This window comes from Calypte anna, chromosome 2, assembly GCF_003957555.1.
Source record: "Calypte anna isolate BGI_N300 chromosome 2, bCalAnn1_v1.p, whole genome shotgun sequence".
Classification (NCBI taxonomy): domain Eukaryota; kingdom Metazoa; phylum Chordata; class Aves; order Apodiformes; family Trochilidae; genus Calypte; species Calypte anna.
Window position 1 is genome coordinate 115,620,909 of NC_044245.1, and position 19,676 is coordinate 115,640,584.

Below are 19,676 nucleotides of genomic sequence, written 5' to 3' on the forward strand. Positions count from 1 at the left end.
CATGTACTTTAGATTCTATCAGATTTAGCCTCTCTGGAAATTATTAGAATTTCATGTGACTGAACATACCATCTCACTACCAGTCCAGCTTAAAAGCTGAATTCTGAATTCATATGGTGACTGGTTAGCTTTACAATTTATGTGTTCATGTGGTGGGCAAGCTTAAACTGTTTTCCTTTTCAGTGGAGCATATATTCCCTCTTTACACTAAAAAAAGTCTATCAGACTGGCTGTGTAGACTGACATTGTAATTTATGTATGTGGAAGAAATAGAAGACAGTAACAAATACCCGATTCTTTCTGATTTAACTAAAACATTCAGGTAAAATTGGTTTCTATCTGACTTTTGTCCCACTTCCAGCAAAGGTCCTAGCTTTCGTTCCAGAGGATATGAACTGGCCCATGCCATTTTGTGATTTAGAAATGCCACTTCTCCCTTTGTTTATTTGTTTCTTCTTCCCATCTGTCTTCAGGAGAAAGAGCTCATAAGCAGCCTTTTTCTCTTTTTTTAAATTTTAAATGCTTTTCACTTTTATATGTTTAATTCACAAAGCTCAGGTGGGAAAGACTTATGTGGTAATGTTGGCTTAACCACTGCACCTGTGGAACACGGGTTATGGGTGGACACTCTTGTGAAGATACTTAGTGAGATGGCAATTAACTCTTCTACATCACCAACTGCAGTGGCTCTTCTTGAGTCTCAAAAGCTATTCAAAGACTGAGAGCTGATTTTCATTTGATCAGGGAGCAGGTCATTATGGATGCTTCAGCATGTTCTGGATAATAATTTGTACTGGACGACCTGCAAGAAATATTGCAGGAAGAAGTAGGGTATATAATGTGGGTGATGTCAGTGGGTGTTTGGCAAGATGTGTAAGAGTATGGAAGCTAAATACAAGAAAAACAAATGGTCTCACAGTGAGACATGAGGCTCTGAATATGTGAGATTGGAATGGCCAGTGCAGAGCCACATCTTGCTCTCTTAAGTCCCAATTAAAGCAAAGGAATTAAGATATTTTTGTCCTATTGTACAGTCCGATGTATACTTGCAGAACCACAGAAAGACATAGATCTGTTGGAACGAATCCAGAGGAGGGCAAAATCCAGGTGCTGGACTGAAGCATCTCTACTTTGAGGAGAGGATGAAGGATGGGATTGTTTCAACCTGAAGAAAAGACTCCAGGCAAACCCCAATACCTGAAGGCAGCTACAGGAAAGCTGGAGAGAGAGTTTTCATAAGAGTGTTCAGTGCTAGGACAAGGGGCAATGGATTTAAATTGGAACAATGTGTTTAAACTGGATATTAGGAAGAAGTTCTTTAGTACAAGGGTGGTGAGACTCTGGAACAGGTTGCCCAGAGAAGCTGCAGAGTCCTCCTCCCTGGAGGTGTTCAGGGCCAGGCTGGATAAGGCCTTGAGCAACCTTGTCTAGATGAGAGGCATCCATGCCCATGGCAGGGAGGTTGGAGTAGAGGGTCTGTAAGGTCCCTTCCAAAAGCCATTCTATGATTCTCTGATTCTAATTCTATGATTCTTTGATTCTGTGACACAGTTTTCTGTTTTCAACATTATACCAAAGTGGTGTAATATCACTATTTGCAACCTCTGCATTACTCTAGTACATACAGAGTAAATATATTATGCTAAGTATACTGTACTATAGTAAAGAGTATGGTTTTGCCTGTCTGTCCCTTTAATAAATATTTGGAGAGTTTTTAAGGAAAATGAATGTATCGGATGTTTCTAAGCGTATCAATTACTTTCCCTTTCAGGCTCACAAATTAATTTCAGCGTGTTACAAAAATTTCATGTGTCACAGCAAAAGGTAGATTTTTTTTTTCCATTTAAAAAGCTCTTAGATTTATTAATTTCAAGCTATTTTGTATAATTATTAATACTTTTAATGACAACTTTTAAAAATAGATATGAAACTTTCACAGTCCAGACCAGAAGTTATACTTATTGTATGCTAGGAATTATGTAAAGAAGAAACTAGAATATAATTATCATAGTACATTTAGACTTTGTATTAAGTAAAACCCTATAGTTGAACTGTAGTTATTATAATAGTATAGTAAATATATAGATAATAATTTGCAGCTATTATTCAATATGATTAACGTAGTCTTACTATTATTAGGACTGATTTAGTATCATTTTAATAAACTACAGAATAATTACAGTAGTTTCACTATAATAACTATAGTTTGGTTGCAATTTTATGCTGAGTTCTGGAGCTTTATTGTGTAGTAATATTTCTGAGTAGAAAATATTAAGAGAAAAATTATTAAAACAAGGTCTTTAAAATATTTTTTTATTATTTTATAGTTACATTGAGCAGGAATAAATAATAAAATAATTATATATCCAATAGAAATAAATCTGTTCTGTACTTTGTTTGGAAAATGACTGGAAGTTCAGGAGCAAGATCTGTTTTATTTGTTAAAAAGGTGTTTATGTTCACCTTACAATCCTGTTACACATACTAAATTCTCAAAATTCTATAAAGAACAGACATGGTATATTACTGTATTATTATTTTTCTGTAAACAGAAATCACTAGCTCAAATGTAAGCTTCTTGGGACAGTAATTAGTTTTTCAACATGTTTGGAAAATGCTGTGTATATTTATAGCTGTCTCTAAGTAATATATTCTCTCCTATGCTGTTATTCATTTTTAACCTCATTCCAACCAGCACTAGAATGATCCATAAATTTGTGACCACATCAGAAGTGTTCTGAATGAAGCATAGTATTTCAAGAGTAAAGTGATGGTTACAACTGGTATCTGGAGCCAAGAGGATGTGTTACTACAAGGCTTCCACATCAGACCTTTGTGCCTCCATGCTAAAGTCTAGCAGGAGTACTGAGCTGACAACTTAGTACCCAAAGGACAGATATTTTCACCCTCCTCTTGGGCCATTGCCTTGTCATCCCCTTTCAAGGGCAGTACCAAATGGAGCCCAGATGTCACTGTTCCATAAGCACAGTGATAAAAATGGATAGTACTTTTGTTCTTGTATCTCTTGGTTCTTTGTCCTCATATTGGCTCATATCAGCTCAGCCTGAACCTGGTAGTCAGGCAGTAGTAACAGTGAGAAGGGGTGATTAGGTCTTCAGAATTTATGTTCAGGTGAGAGGTTACATGGGATGTGATTTAGGGGATGAACACTGTTGGTACCAAATGCAAGTTCCTATGTGCTGGTCCTGTGTTTCAGATTCTGCTGCTACCTGGGGGGCAGGACTTGGTGATCTCCAGAAGTCCCTTCCATTCTCTACCATTCTGTCAATCAGCAACCTGGTTAGGGAGCATACACTAAACCTCAACATATAATGAATACAGGCTAACTGAAAACTAGTTCACTCTTATTCTAAATAATTGCATGGCATCATTATTCTGAATTCTCTCTGCTTCCCCACACTTACCTCTAGACAAAACCCAGCTCTCAACTTCATAAGTACCTATTCATCATTTGATAAATTATTAAAGGCAATATCTGGTACTAAAATATATAATGTCATAGTAAAAAAATTAGAATTTTAGATTAAGAATCTATATGAACTGAATATTCCAAATCTAGCTATGTATAAAACCCCCACAACTGAAATGTAAATGACTGCTACAAAAAGCTACCAGGGTATCCATCTACTTCTTTCCATCATACATCATGCCCCTTGTTGTAATTCCTGCCTTTTTTATGTGATCACTGACACTTTCCTCACTGTCAACAATTGGTTAACATGACAATTAGCAAATGAGCAGAGAGTAGCAGCCTCCAACTGCTGGGGTTTTTTAAATAAACATACAATCTTACCAAGCACTTGATAGTAATTACCAATATCAGGAATGGCCACATGCTTGTAGTTCTGTATTTGAATGTACTGTAATTGGAATGCAACTACCCAAGCAATGTCAGCTGCAAAATATTTGAATATTTGTCTCAATTTATTGGCTGCCAACCTGTGGATTCAGTGTGAGCATACCCAAAGCTGACATTTGTAACTGGATGTATGGGCCAATGTGCATTTGTGTGTCTCCCACTCAGTGGGGTTTCTTCAAGTTCAAAGTAAAAGGTGGAAAGGAGCTAAGAGGAACTTAGCAGATTTCAATAAAGTCTTTACTGTCAGGGAAGATATGTTTCTGTGGTGATTATCCTATATCAGGGAACATGACAAAAGATATTTTCATAAATGCATGGACTCACCCTAGAAAGGAATTTTCCTAGAAATGAACATTTTAGGAAGAAACCTAGTCCCACCAAACCATTTTTGTTTTCCTGAGCAGCAGATGTTCATAGAATCATAAAACAGTTTGGGTTGTAAGGGACATTTAAGGGTTACCTAGTCCAACCCCTTTAACTAGGCCAGGTAGACAATGTTACAAATCTGGGCTATGGTTCTTTAAGAGCAAAAATTGAATTTTACCTAGAATAAGTGAGTTTTCTAGCTTTCTCAGTAGTTGAAGGAGAAAAACACTTACCTCCAAAGGATAATTCATCTCACTGCTCTTGGAAGCATATCATAGAATGCAAAGACTAATGTTAAGTAGAATTGATCCAGGCCAAGGAGGATAAACTAAAGCAAATCAAATTAGCACCAAAGAAATTGATGAAATTAAATCAATTACAACCACTATGCTAATGATGAAGCTTTTTAATTCTACTCCTTTCCCTGCAGGTTTTGCATCTGCATTTATAGATTATACAAAGATACTGTGGAACCTAACATACTCCATCCATAGATCTTGTTTGGAATATTCTGAGACCCTTCAAAAGGGAAAGAAAATTTTAAATTCCTAATCTGGCCACATATTTTACATTTAATATTTAATTCAACACACAGGACAACAAAATTTTCATTGTTCTCGGACCTCAATTTAGATAAGTCATCAGTTAGTGTTAATATCTTGAATCTCATTTTTGACAACAATGTAAATACAGTTTTAAAGAGGGATAAAAATAATGTAATTTGCCAAGAATATTCTTAAAAGCTACCTTTCTGTATCTCTTCAACCAAAGAACAGCTACAAGGTCCAGGAATTTGTCTGAAAACCAAAATGGACGTGAACAGAGGAGAAAAGGAGTGAACATGATTGGGAAGAGGAAGAGCAGAACAAAGTTAAAGCACAATGATGGAGTAGGCAGAAAGTTTTTAAGTTTTTTTTTATTCTCCTTTTTACTTTTGTGCAACCAAATCAAACTGATAGAGATTTAATCTGACACGTAAGAAATTCAAGTATTAACTGTGTTTGAAAGTTTAAAATTAATCTCTTCTTGATTTTTATCTATCTGTTAACAGAGAACAAAGTTGAGACATACAGTAGCTATCTGGGAAAGGAACACTTGAACTGCCCTTTTGGGAAATGACATCATTCATTCCATTGATTGTAATGACAATTCTATTAGAAAGTACTAAATCCCTGAGTACTGAGACACCAGTTCATTGAAACTGAAATTGAAATAAAACTCTTGCTGCAGAACCTTTTAAATTCAACTAGTTTATTTATTCTGTAATGCCGAAATCATTATTCACACTAAGTATGGAAATACTGTGTTATTACTAAATAGAAAGCAAAGATTTTTGAAATTTTTCTCAGCCTTCTCCAGTAGTACAAATAAGATTTCATCATTTATTACTATTTCTTTTTTCTGAAGAGACAACATATTTTGGAATTTTTAAGCTGGATTTCATTTTGATTAGCTATTTCTACAGGAAGATCATTTCCACAAGACCATTACTGAGATAAGATTTTACTCATTAACTCATTTAGTTAAAATTTTTAAATGAGCTAAAATGTGACCGTTCTTCATAAAAATAGTGCTACTTCAAAGTTGGTGGAGCTTGGCTTGAGGGCTCATGTTTATTCATGACCACATGCAGGAAAGAAAAAAAATGCCACATGGCTCATGAAGAATTTGTAGGACTAACAAAATTCATTCATCTTACATATACTCTATATCAATCTGATTTTAATGCAATAAATAATATATAGTTTTAAATATATTTTTTCAAGTCAATGTCTGCACCTTAACTGATGACATTAAACACAGGATCTTTAATTCTTTACAGGTTAGTAATATTTGTTCACCTATAAATACACTTCTTGTAAATTGAATTTTCATGTTAAGTTAGTACTCCAAAATTAAGATCATAAAGAAGATAAAGACAAAGAGAGGGACAGGAGAGTGAAAACTAGAGACAAAGGGTACCTGGAAAAGGGTTTGGAACAATTTGGCATAGAAGCAGCATCCTCTTTGCTTATTTCTACTGTGTCCAAGGGAACAGGACTATGTGAATATTCCCTGTCAAAAAAAAAAACAAACCCAAAATTCCCAGAAGACACTATTTACCTTCAGGAATAGTTTCTTCTTTAGCTATGAAAAAGTTGCAAGATCCTGAGTTTGAGATGATTATCAGAAAGAGTAAAGCCAGAGATGTAAGCTGTGAGATGATAAGCCTGGCACGTAGGGACTGAATAGTTAGGGCACCCTTAGGAATAGAAAGGGGCAGAAAAAATTAAGGCAGGGTCTAAAACAGAACTCATGGAAAAGTAAGTTGATCTAGAGCTGCTGGAAATCCTTGCTACACTGTTTGGAAATGGCCATTAAGTTTCACTTGAGACCTAGGTGAGGAAAAAATGTCATTTTTTCACCGAATTTAAGTAATTCTTAACATACTAAAAAAAAAAAAAAAAAAAAGCAGTAAGTAATAACTCTAGAATCAGAGGAAAATGATAAGGGAGGGCTTGTATTAATGAGGTCTTGGTTATTACTGTAATTTTTAAAGAAGAGAAGAAGGGGTGTATATCCCACACAAAGCTTAGAATGTTTTATATTGACTAGTGACATGAACACGGGCCTAGAAATGGTGGCATCAAGACACATCGGCTTGAGTAAATAGAGTGCTGGGTAGGAGATAGCTGAGAGTCAATTTTGAAGAACCATCTGAAGAGGTAACACAGAGACATGGTTTGGTTCCCAGAAGCGGTAGAGCTGCTGCAAAGATAAATGCTCTGTCAGAACAGGAGTGCAGGTGCTGCCAGCAGAAACAAAACTTTTCTCAGAAGCAACTGAGCTGGCAATAGCATTTTGGATTTTCTTCGTGGGTAGAGCTCTGGTGAGCAATCCTGTCATGCTCTGAGGAAGCTTGTAGAGCTTACTAAACCTTTAAGTGCTAAACAAAAGTAAATATGTAATAAAAGGAATGAACTTTACTGAAATACTTAACCTTGTCCCAAAAGCTGTCATTTTTTGGAGAACTGCCCTCATCTGTGAAAATCGTTGTGTCAAAGTGTTCTTTCCATGTCCATTAATATGGAGCTTAGTACAATTTCAAATTAATCTCATTTTCCCTGCTGGCAGAAATAACTGGTCACTCAGAACAAGAAAATTCTAAACCTCCACATGTGCTGATATAAGAGTATTTCATATTCCAAACTGATATATCATCATCTTGTTTAGTAAAGACAAAACCCCAAAGTATTGTTTCTCAAAGCAAGAAGAATATGAAAGCAACTTCTCACACTAATTATCAGCCTTGGCTTTATGCTTTATACCATAAGTGCTGGTTTTATTTGATAAACAATTATTGGGATCAGTTTTAAACATGTATGAGGTGATAAATTTATTCCCATCATTGCCAGAAGTTTCATCTTTAAATTGATCTTCAGCTCTCACCATGCAAGTTGTGGTAAAAATTCCTGTCTCCTTGCCTGGCAAGAATGCTTACTTTCATATCTGAACAAATCAGTACCTTTAACAAAATGTCAATACCTCATGCTGGAAAGCTGCAGTATAGCCTGAATAGAAAACAGTCGTATATTAAATGTATTTTGATCTCTCAGTTGTGAAGTTTAACATTCTGCAATCTCCTGGTTCATTTTATATATAGCAGCTTAAGCCTGTGGTTTAAACTTTCTGGCCATGATCCAGCAGAGCATTTGTGATCCAGAGTGATCTCTGTGTCTAAAAGAGGGCTTGCAAGGCATCTTTCCTCCTTCATCCCCAGAGCTGGAGCTACAGCTTACCATGGGGTAAGTATTCCTTTCAGGATCTCTCCATCTGAAAAGAAAACCAAATTCTATCTTTGTGGCTCAAGAATAGAACTCAAGTTAAATCAGTAGGCTCAAGAATAGAACTGAAGTTAAATCAGTAGCACACATGCATTATATTGTACTATGCTTCCAACCTGTAATTAGCTCAGTCAATAGAAAATTCAAAACATAACAAGACAACACAAGCTATTTACAGCAACCCGCATGGAAGTTCTGAAGTTGCCTCACATGAACTGACATTGATCCTGACATCCCAATAGAAGCTGCTTTTACTCATGAGTTCTCTTCCTAAGAAGATAAGGATACACCAGGAAAATAATGCAATGCATTGTAGATACTGTGCGTATCATCCTCTTCTTTTCTTGACTTTTTTTCCCGGGGAAACAGAGATATTTTTTCCCTATGTATATCACCCTTTCAGACCATTATTAGCTAATCTAAAACCTGTTCTAGAAAGCAAAGCTTCTGGGGGCAGAGGAGGCATTGTGCAAGCCTTGAGAATTTAGGAATTACATATTGACTGCTAATCTATATTTGTTTGTCTCAGGTAAGTAATAATTAACATTTCTCACCAGCAATGGCTGCTTAGTAGCTCATGTAAAGCATGCTGAAACTTCCAGTACATCTTTTAATGCATTTAAAGTTTTGCTTTTTGTAACTGACACCAATGAGGATAAATCCTACCAGGCTCAGGAGGAGAGGATCTACCCTGAAAGAGTACAGGAGCAAAACTTCACTCCTGTCGTGTCCACTGCCTGACCTCTTGTTTAGCTCCAAGTCTCCTACTGAAACTCAACAAGAAATCAGTGTGGGAGGGCCTGACCTGCTGGTCTCCACCATATGCAACTGGATGAACACTTCTAACTCTGAGTTAACCAAGAGCAGGCACTGTATAAATTTTAAAGTGATAAGGTAGTTTTCATAACAAGCAAATTAATATACAAAAAAAATATAGAATATAATGAAAAAGCAGAGGAAAAGTGTAAGAAAAGGGAATTTTTGACACTTGCAACTTCAAATGAAACACAGAAACACACTTATAATTCAAACCTCTGTGAAAATTAAAGTACTATTTTTCTTAATGAACCTGAATATACTAAAAGAGGTGGAATTCACAGAAGAAAATATGGAATGACTATAACAGACCCTTCTAAATAAAGATATTTTAGTCCACTTAACAAATAACAGTTTAGAATACACACTTGTAGGACAAGCTATTACAGCCCCTGCCCCCCTCCTTCCCCCCTTTCTTTTTCTTTTTTTTTTCTATGATAAAATACAAAGATGTAGTGTAACAAGGCAACCAGGTGCCCCTAATTGCCAGGGAGTGGGCATGAGCTTGTGTTAAGCCCACCTGTGCCTAATTAGGGTGGGCCCCCACTGCGCATGAGCAGGACCAGGGGGCCAATAAAAGGGCCAATAAAAGGCCCCCTGGTCCTGCTCATGCGCAGTGGGGGCCTGCCCTAATTAGGCACAGGTGGGCTTGACACAAGCTCATGCCCACTCCCTGGCAATTAGGGGCACCTGGTTGCCTTGTTACACTACACAAAGATAAGGAAAATTGTTTGTTCGTATGCATGTATTAAAAAGATGCACGTTAAGAAGGAAATCAGTCTTACTCAGCAACTATGTTTCATGAGGTTATATTACCTGTGTAGTACTGGGAAGTCTTAAGCAAGGTTTTATACATTAAGGTTTTGCCTAAAGGAAGAAAGTCTAACAGAGTAAAAAGTGCTTGAGTGGAGGAGGAGATACATGGTAACAAGTACAGCAAAAGCTAAGCACAAGTTTAATTGTCATTATTGTAGATCAGAGTTAGAAATGGTTTACAGCATGAGTTGGAAATGAGTTGTGTTATCTGACTAATATCTAATGTGATTATGCTGAAAAAACCCCAACTACTAAGAATATTTTCTTTTTTAATATCAGAAACTTATAACCAACAGGGGAGATTTATTTTAAAGGTTTGAGAAACAGATTCTGTGCAATAGCAATAATAAGTTTATACTGTTGTTCATTAATTCAAAAGGTGTTAGAAATTAGAGATTGAAATAAAAATATCTGAAATATGTAAGAGGATTAACTGCATTCAGTGCAACTGCTTATTGGCCAGACAGACTTTTCAGTTATTTGAAAAGTCTTAACTACTGGACCCAAAGGATAACAACCCTGCTTACAAAGCACTTTGAAGGACTTCTATTGTTTTTCATGGTGTTTGAATGAGGCCTGTGTCAAGATGATCTCTAATCTATGTTTTTTTGATCTGGAATTGAGAACTTGAAGTATTAATATGCAAAATTACATCAAGGTTCACTTTGTTCCTTATCGAACAAAAAGAGTTAAGTGAAAGGTTTTCATCTGGTCTTTCCTAAAACTTAAGATCCTTTCTCTTGCAGTTTGAAACTGGATTTAAACAAAATATTAAACCCTCTAAGTAGGTCAAATAGGGGCTTTATGGTAGCATTTTTTATTAATTATGCTTGACGGGGGGAGTTACCTTGAAAAAAATTGCTTGTCTTTTTGTAAACAAGGCAGGCAACAAAGATTTTCAAAACCAGTGAGCAGAACACAGGATCTGAAATCCATGGGAAGGCACCAACACTGCAAGTGACTCCAGACATTTTCAGGATGCAGGTAGATCCACAAGCATTGATCAGGTATTCTTACCCAGATGCTCAAAGTCAGCTGCACAGAGACATCTGCAGATTGAGGCTCAGTGTGATGTCTTAATCTGTTTCCCATACCTAAGTTCCAAAATCAGTGGAGCATCCAGCAAAACCTTTTGCACCTGACAGGGGCACAATGCATTGTATATAAAGTCACCTGTTAGAAATTTGTAGCAGGATTTTAATTGTATGCTTTTTGACTGAAAAATCTGTTTCTTGCTCTGTATATGCTCACTGTCTGGTTCACCTCTGTCCAGTTTCTGCTGGCACTTTTCAGTGTTAAAAAAATTACTACAGTTATTCCTCGCTTTCCATCCATTTGTTTTATGGTCCTGACTACTCTCTTCCCATGTAGCTCCCTATGTCTCTTTTGTTTAGAAAATCATGTAGCCACTTTAGTCCAGCAGCACTTCATGCTTCAGTGAGTTTTTTAAAGAAAAAATTATTCCTGAAGTGAATTTTCTTACCAAGGCTTTTGTTTTTGACCTTCTTGGTACCTAATGGTGTGATTAAGAATTCTTATTTTTGCTCTTTCTCAGTGCAATTAGTTTATTTTCTGTCCTCTGATCATTTATTTTCCATCTTGTTGGAAATTTTGCACTCCAGTGTGCATATTATGGGATACACAGACTTCAGATTCCTTACCTGCTTTCCTGAAACACTTTGGAGATTACATTAGCATACTCTCAGCAACTGAGTCAATGCCTTGCCTGGTGATGATTCTATCTTTGATTTGTAAATCATTTGTCTGAGAATATATCTCCATATCTTGGTTGAACTCATCATTGTGTCTGATTACTGGCTTCAGGGCTACAAAAATATTGTTTTTCAATAATTCACAATTTTTTCCTGTGTTCAGGATGTCACAGTTGCTTAATATTTAGAAGACGTTTCCTCCCTTTTATGGTTTGTTTAAAACTCATCATTTTGCACTCATCAGGAATGAGCTCTTATTTGCCATCTCTTAGTCCATGCACTATGTTCTCAGTATCCCTATACTGTACTACAGTTTTCCTCATTATTTACTCATCTTCTGAATTCAACATATTCCGCAATATTGAAGAGTGAAAACATGTTAAGTCTTATCTGGTTTTGTTTATGTTTTCAAACAGAAATGGGATGAGCTATCAGTATAGCTGTGTAAAGATATAATGAAAGAGTAATAAAAGTATTGGTAATGGCCTACTTCTGGCCTCACATGAACCCATGCTATACGTAATGTGTGCTTCAGGGCAGAATGGGGTGCAATCTTGGTATCAGACTCCATGCCCAGAAGCAATAAGTAGATTCTACATGATTTAATAGCAGATTTTGCCAGCCTGCAGAGTCCCCACAATAATAAAGGTGCAGGTAACATCAAAGTGATTTGTGAGTTTCATGTAACAAACACATGACAGTCCCAGGGGCAGTGAACACAAAGCCAGATTCTCATCTGGTGCCACTTAACAGGACTCTCACAAAATCAAGAGTACACATTTTGGGGAATACAAAATACCTGTATTTTAAGCTCCGGTAATAAACTTGGCTTTCATTATCAAGCATCAAATCCTGCAGGGTATATATGATTTTTTACAAACAGATAAAGCCTGAGGGAGAGATGTTGCACAACTAGGAAAGCAAACTATGTAGTTATGAACCCAAAGAGCCTAACATCTGCAGTTTTGGACCCCTTTTCCATATAGTAAAAGACAATTACATTATCACAGAGTACAATAATGCCAGAAAGTATCTCAAAGTGTTATATATTTTTGTGCCATCTATTCTCAGTTCCACACAGCACTGCACAGTCTGCTGAATAGTGATATAAACCACAGAAAACTACAAAATTGTAAAGATGACTTTGCAGATCTTCTTACCACATTCAGAGTTAACATGTTTAGTTAACAACTCTACTGGATTCACCAGAAGAGAAAAGAAACATTTCAATTTTCCAGCTTTTTGTGAAAATAACCAGGGAAGTGGTTACTTTTTTATTTTCATGATACATCTGTGATTTACTGATTATGTTTGCTTCAGGTTTCTCTGTTAGGCAATAAATAAACCATTAAAAAGAGCAAAACAGAGCTGATCAAGATATACTGCTACAGAGAGGTGTCTTTTCCATGTAAGATTATTTTAGCCTGCAAAATTAGCCTTTGTGGGTCTAATACAGAGAATGAGAAGTTAAAGAGTTTCCACTTATTTCAAAAGACTTTGACCCAAATCTAAAAGCAGTCACCAAATTTGTATCGACAGAGTGACAAGTCCATTTTATTCAGGATTTTGAAATTTAGAAATCTGATCTCTTTTACCTAGAATGAATTCAGTAGATATCTAACTCTCTGAAAGAAAAATGAAAATAATAATGATTATTTCAGGTTGTCTCACAGTTCTGTTTCAGCTTTTGAAAATTACATGTTGTAACACATTTCATACTGTACGGAATTAAAGCCTTCAAATTCCAAAGTTGTTTCAAAATGAAGGCATGCATTGCAGCTTAAAAATAAAAGTACTTTTCCTTCAGAGTATTTTTCCAGTGGTCATCTCTGAAGGTCAACAACAAGTATTAACGGTGTGTGATTTTAGAAAAGAAGAAGCTTTCATAGTTGTATCAAATTGTTACTTAGACTGTGCAGTACTATGATTCAAGAAAGCAAATTTCATTGTTTTTCCTACTATCATCTAACATATGTAGCTTTAAAAAAAAATATTAAAATATCTGTATTATCAGAAACAAAATACCTGATATTAAAAGTAAAACTTCTTCCAATACCAAGACTAGGTGAATTTCTGGAGTAATGACAGAAAGAAACACAGATGAGAATAGCTTTTCCATCCATTTCTATCTTGCCTTAAGGTCAATAGACATCTGGTCTGACTCACACTGCCTTTCTCTCTTTTTCATTTGAGATTGAGCCACTTGGCCACTTGTGCTCCTGAACAAAGCCCATGGCTAAGTTATGAAAAATTTGGATGATGTTCCTAATAGCCATGTTAGTATTCCAGTTGGTAGACAAACATGCTCCTGACATGTTTCATGTCATAAAGCTACCCACAAGCCTATGAAAGGATCATGGGAAATGAAAGCAGGGATATGGTTTTCACTAGCTCCACTTTTAGAATAATCCAGCTGTGAAAAATGTCAAGCCTGAGTATTGAATACAAGTCATGCTCTTACACTGTGAGAAAACCTGATGATAGATGTAATTTCTTGAAGGCTGTATGTCTTCTCTCTTTCTTTTTTACAGTATAAGTAAATATATGGATATATAATACATATTTTGAAATTGTTTCCTTCCTTGAAGATGCAAAATGTGTTCTACTTATTCCACATTGCAAGGGGCAAATGTGTATTTATGGTAATCTTTTAAATCTGATGGCAGAACAAATATTGAGACCTCTGAGGACATCTTTTAGGACTAAAAGGAATGTAGCATCCATGATATTGCAATAATAAAGCTAAGTGTGCACTCCATACCCTACAATGTCTATAAATGTATTTTCCTGAAGATGCTCTGCAATTTATTAAATGCAGCCTTACGCTGTGGTGTGCAGTGCTCTCCATAGGAAATAAATATTTGCTATGGAGAACATTGTATGTCAGTGTGCTGGGATGTCTTCAAGGACTGATTGTTTTGTTCATCTCATGGCCTTATTCCCTGACTCTCTCTGTGGCTTTCATCAAGGCCTTTTCTTTTTAATTACCTACCCAGAAAAGAGCTCCTGAGGGAAGAAAGTGAAAAACGTTTCTGAGGTCTGTTTCAGTGCCATATTAGGAGGACTTATGGTTTGTTTACCCACTTAGGTCTCTTTTCTTTATAGAAATATTTCTTGTTGATATTTTTTCTGACTTGCTGCTTTGTCTTCCCCGTACCTGGTTTTTTTCCAACTTATATGTGGTTGGTGGTTAAGAAAGAAGAGAGGATGCAGAATAGGTAACAGCCTAAGATTTAGGAAATCAACCTACAGGTCCTGGGCTGACTTCTGCATTATTTCAAACAACCAATTTAGCCTTTTTTCATGAAGTTAAAGGAGTATAATTCCATACTGCATAAAATTGGCTGAAGGAGACAGCTGGAGTATTGGAAGAGAAATTATGTGAGTAAAATTTGGTTAATTCCTCTTTGACAGACAAATAATTGACAAATAAGCATTGAATTCCAACACACTTTGGGGTGTTTACATATGAAAAGTTGGACTGAAGTTCACAGTTACTTTAAATGCTTTCTATTGCTGACACTTATCTATGTAGGATCAACCATTATTGAAGAATGAACAGAAATGCAAGATATTCTGACACATTTTCACAACTACAGGCCTGTCAGCCTGACCTCAGTCAGTGCCAGGGAAGGTTATGGAGCAGATCATCCTGAGCAATGTCACAGCACACACAGGGCAATCAGGCCCAGTCACCCTGTGTTTATGAAACGTGGGTCCTGCTTGACAAACCTGAGTTCTTTTTGTGTCAAGGTGACCTGCTTTGTGGATGAGGAAAGAGCTGTGAATGTTGTCTAACTACATTTCAGTTAAACCATTAATGCCATTTCCCACAATATTATTCTGGAGAAACTGGCTGCTCATGGCTTGGGCAGCTGTACATTTTGCTGAGATCCACCAAAGGATCCTCCAAAGATTTGTGATGGATGGAGTTAAATCCAGCTGGCAGCCAGTCACAAGTGGTTTCCCCCATCAAACTGACAGAGCCATTTCTATTCAGTATCTTTACAAATGATCTGGATTAGGGCATGGAGTGCTCTCTCAGTAAGATTGCAGATGACACCAAGTTAGGAGAGAGTGTTGATCTATCTGAGAGTAGGAAGGTTCTACAGAGGGATAGAGACAGGCTGGATCAATATGCTGAGGCCAAATCTATGAGGTTCAACAAGACCAAGTGCTGGATCCTTCACATGGGTAACAACAACCCCATGCAACTCCAGACTTAGGGAAGAGTGGCTGGAAAGCTGCCCAGAGGAAAAGGACCTGGAGGTGTTGACTATCAGATGCCTGAATATGAACCAGCAGGCCAACAGCATCCCGGCTTAAAGAGTGTGGCCAGCAGGAGCAGGCAAGTGATTGTCTGCCTGTACTTGGCACTGGTGAGGCAGCACCTTGAGTATTTTCTGTTCTGGGCCCCCCAGAAGAAAGACACCAAGGTTCTGGAGCATGTCCAAATAAGAGCAGTGACAATGGTGAAGGGTCTGGAGCACAAGTGTAACACAGAGTGTCAGAGAACTGGGGTTTTTTAGTCTGGAGGAAAGGTGGCTGAGGGGAGCCCTTATTGGTCTCTATCTGAAAGGAGGTTGTAGTCAGGTGGGTGTTGGTCTCTTGTCCCAGGTAATTAAGCAATGGGAGAAGAGGATACTAAGAAAAATTTCTCCACCATTGCAGTTGTCAAGCACTGGGGTAGGATGAGTCACAAGTCTTGGAGGTATTTAAAAGTCATGTAATGTAAATGTGGCTCTTCAGGTCATGGTTTAGTGGAGGACCTGGTTGTTCTAGGTTAATGGCTGTACTTGAAGATCTGAAAGGCCTTCTCCAACAGAAAAGATTCTTTGGTTCTATATATAGAAATCCAGTAAATGTATCACTTTGCTGCATATTCTTTTGTCTATGATGTGCCTTGGGCACCTTGCACTACAGCTATTCATTTCCAGAACAAGTAAAAATGTCTGAAAAACAAACTTTATTATTTCTTTAGTGAACAGAGAATCTACTGGAATTTTTCAAATGATTGAACGTAATGAAGTTCAGAGGAATTAATTCAATTGCACAGAATCTGAATTTGTTTATACAATGCAGAATTCAGTGGATAAACATGCAACCATCCCTATCTAAGGGGACAGTATGCAAATTTGCATTTCCAAACTCACTCTCTAAATGAACAATTTTTCCTTGCCTAGGTGTTTAGGAAGCTGGATGATTTTTTTTAAACTGTCAACAATAAACCATAAATCACATATTATAAAAAGTTTTACTGATTCTGAAAGGTTCTCAGATTTATAATATCTCAGATTTATAAGTAAATGATAAGCACTCCTTTTGAGAATCATTGCTATTTTCATAACCAATTTTTTTTTCACAAAGCTAGATGGAAGAAAATTGAAAATCTACAATGTATTCTGCAGTTCTGTGAGATATCCAAAATGCTGTATTTTGTTTTTTCTTGATTTTTTTTTCATTGTGTCAGTAGGGACAATTTCTCTCACATGCTTAATCTCAATCTTCTAAACAGAAGGCAGATAATTTATCTAAAAGGCTAAAAAGTCTTTGATTAATAACCATGGGAATTGCAGGTATTAAAATCACCCCCAAGTGACCCCATATTGTTCCATGAATCCATTAGAAACTTATTCCAAATTACAAAGAAAAATTAATTAAAAAGTATAAGGACTACAGAGCTCAAATAAAGTATGCTCCCCTGAGTTCACATGAAGATCTATATGCATGCAAAATGTCATAAAATCAGATTTAATTTACAGCATAATTTTCTTCTACAACAACAAGAGGAATACAGGAACAGAAATGTTTGTATTTTTTTATTGCTATTGAGTTCTCCATAACAAACCTGCCTATTAGAATGACTCTTGCATTAATGTCAGAGAAAGACAAATTATAGAGAAAAGCCAATTTCAGTAGCTGGAACTGTCATAATGGGTGAATCCCATCTGGTTTGGTCCAACAGGACAGTAAACTGAAATGCTCTGGTCTTGAGTTGAATGGATGAATAAAACTTTGACTTGGAAGGAGCTTTATGAAGAATATTTGGAAATTTTGCTTGCATATGTCTTTATCCTAATTTTATAAATATTTTGCTTCTATTTTTTCTTTAGTTTGCTCACTTTTCTTAATAGGTCAGGACCAGATTTTCAGCTGTTTTTAGAAGCTCAGCAAACGGGCTAGGTGACACAAACGGGCTTATGTTCCCTGTCTTCCATGCCTCATGCTTCAGCATAAGACAGGTAGGTTCTCAATCCCAATTATTTTCAAGACTCTGTGATTAGACATAGCTATGAGGACTGGTATGGAGTCTACAGTCTTGTTTACTTAGGGACTGGTAAAAATGGCAGACTAAGGGTGATGTCTGTCATGTGGACATCTTTGAAAATCCTGGACAGGACTTGGCATTTCCCACTGTTTAACTTCGTGAGGTTCCTGACAGTCTGTCAGCATCCCTCTGGATGGCAGCCTGACCCTCTGTTCTATCAGCAGCTCCTGCCAGTTTTATATTGTCTGCAAATGTGCTGAAGGTGCACTTTGTGCCACTGAGTAAGTCATTAATGCAGACCTTGCAGTAGTGGACCCAGTATCAACCTCGGGAGTACACCACTAGTGCTTCTCATCACAACCATTTGAGCTTCAATAAGCAGATATTTGCATCCTGTACTACTACTGAAAGAGTTAAGTTCTGGGGCTAAGACCAAGGGAGTTTGCTTAGTTTAAGAATTACCAGATGAATCCAGCAATTCTTTGCTTGCAAAGCTTAAAGATTATAAACATATATAGTAACAGCCTGTATTATTTTTTTGTCAATGCTGTCATTTATGTTCAGTGAAAAGTGGTACTTTGGAAGCATGCTAATTCAGAAAATATAGGCACACAAAATTTGTCAAAACAGGTGCTATTTATATAAGCAAGAACTGTGATTTGATTCTCTTTTTTGCTTTTTTACTAGCCCAGCCTGAACCCAGATCAAATTTATTTTCACTCCTCCTGCTGTTTGCTGCCATTCCTTCCTGGATCTATTGGAATCATGGTTAGAGTTACAAGGCATTATTCTCTCATCCTTGTACTGAAAATAAGTTTGCAGATGCTGCCCCACTGAAACAAAGCTGCTTGCAGAGTAAGATATTAATCAGGAGAAGCCAGAGTGGCAGAATCTGGATCATTCTTAATAATTTAGAGTTCGACTGTCTCACAAGGATGCATCCCATATGAGTCAGCAGAACATTGCATAGTCCTAGAAAAGAAAAGCATATGAACCTGAATGAACTCACTACTTATCTCTGAGGTTAGCAGATCTTTGTGGACATGTTGTTCCAGCAACATACTGCTGGCTGGCTCTAGTAGACGGAAGAGTGGAGGCCAGATCATAAATTATATCCATATCACAGCCATTTGAATGCTGACTTTTTTTTTCTTTTTTTTTTTTTTCTTTTTTCAGAAGAAAACATAGTAGTAGTTGCAAACTCCCCTTTTATTTGGAGTCCTGTTTTGAGTGCCTTCAGGATATGTCATGCTAAGTTTTAACAAGACTTTTAACACATTGGTGTGAGGAATATTGGAGATGACCTATATCCTGAACTCCAATATCTCGTGCAAATAAATGGATGAAACAGGTAGCTGCATTTGAGCTATTTAGCAAGTGACATAACTAGAATGTCCTCTGTCCTGAAGTTCATCAGGTTACATGATCCACATATCAGACTTCCAGGAGGATATAGGACATAGCACCTGCATTCTCCTCACTGTTCCTTGCAGGTGTTCTTCTAACCAGTCTTCATCAGCTCCAACAGAGGAAATTCTTTCTTCGATTTCCTGTGTCAACCCATATCAGTGTTTGATTGTGGTAACAGTCCAGAATAAGCCTTGGATAGTACTATGTCCTGAAATTTGGTTTTGTGTCACCATCCACAACAGCCTTTTGTGATCTATGTTCTGCTTCAAAATCAACTGACTCATTTTATATTACTTACAATAGGCCAGTAAGGAGCAGAAAATAAATGTGAACAACATACAAATCAGTCTTGTTTGCTTTTCTTTCACCTTTGCCTCAAGGGGCAAATAAATTACTGCATCTTCTAAAGGTTGTAGTTATTAAGACTTAGCAGCTCTCAGTGTGGAAAGAAGGAGACAAACAAAATTAGAACTCTATGCATGACCTCCCTGCTCATCTCCCTGTCTTTATTTATTTGTTTATTTTTCTCCTGTGACGAATGTCTATCTGCAGAAGGCAAATCCAACCCAGCTTTTGGAAAGAGA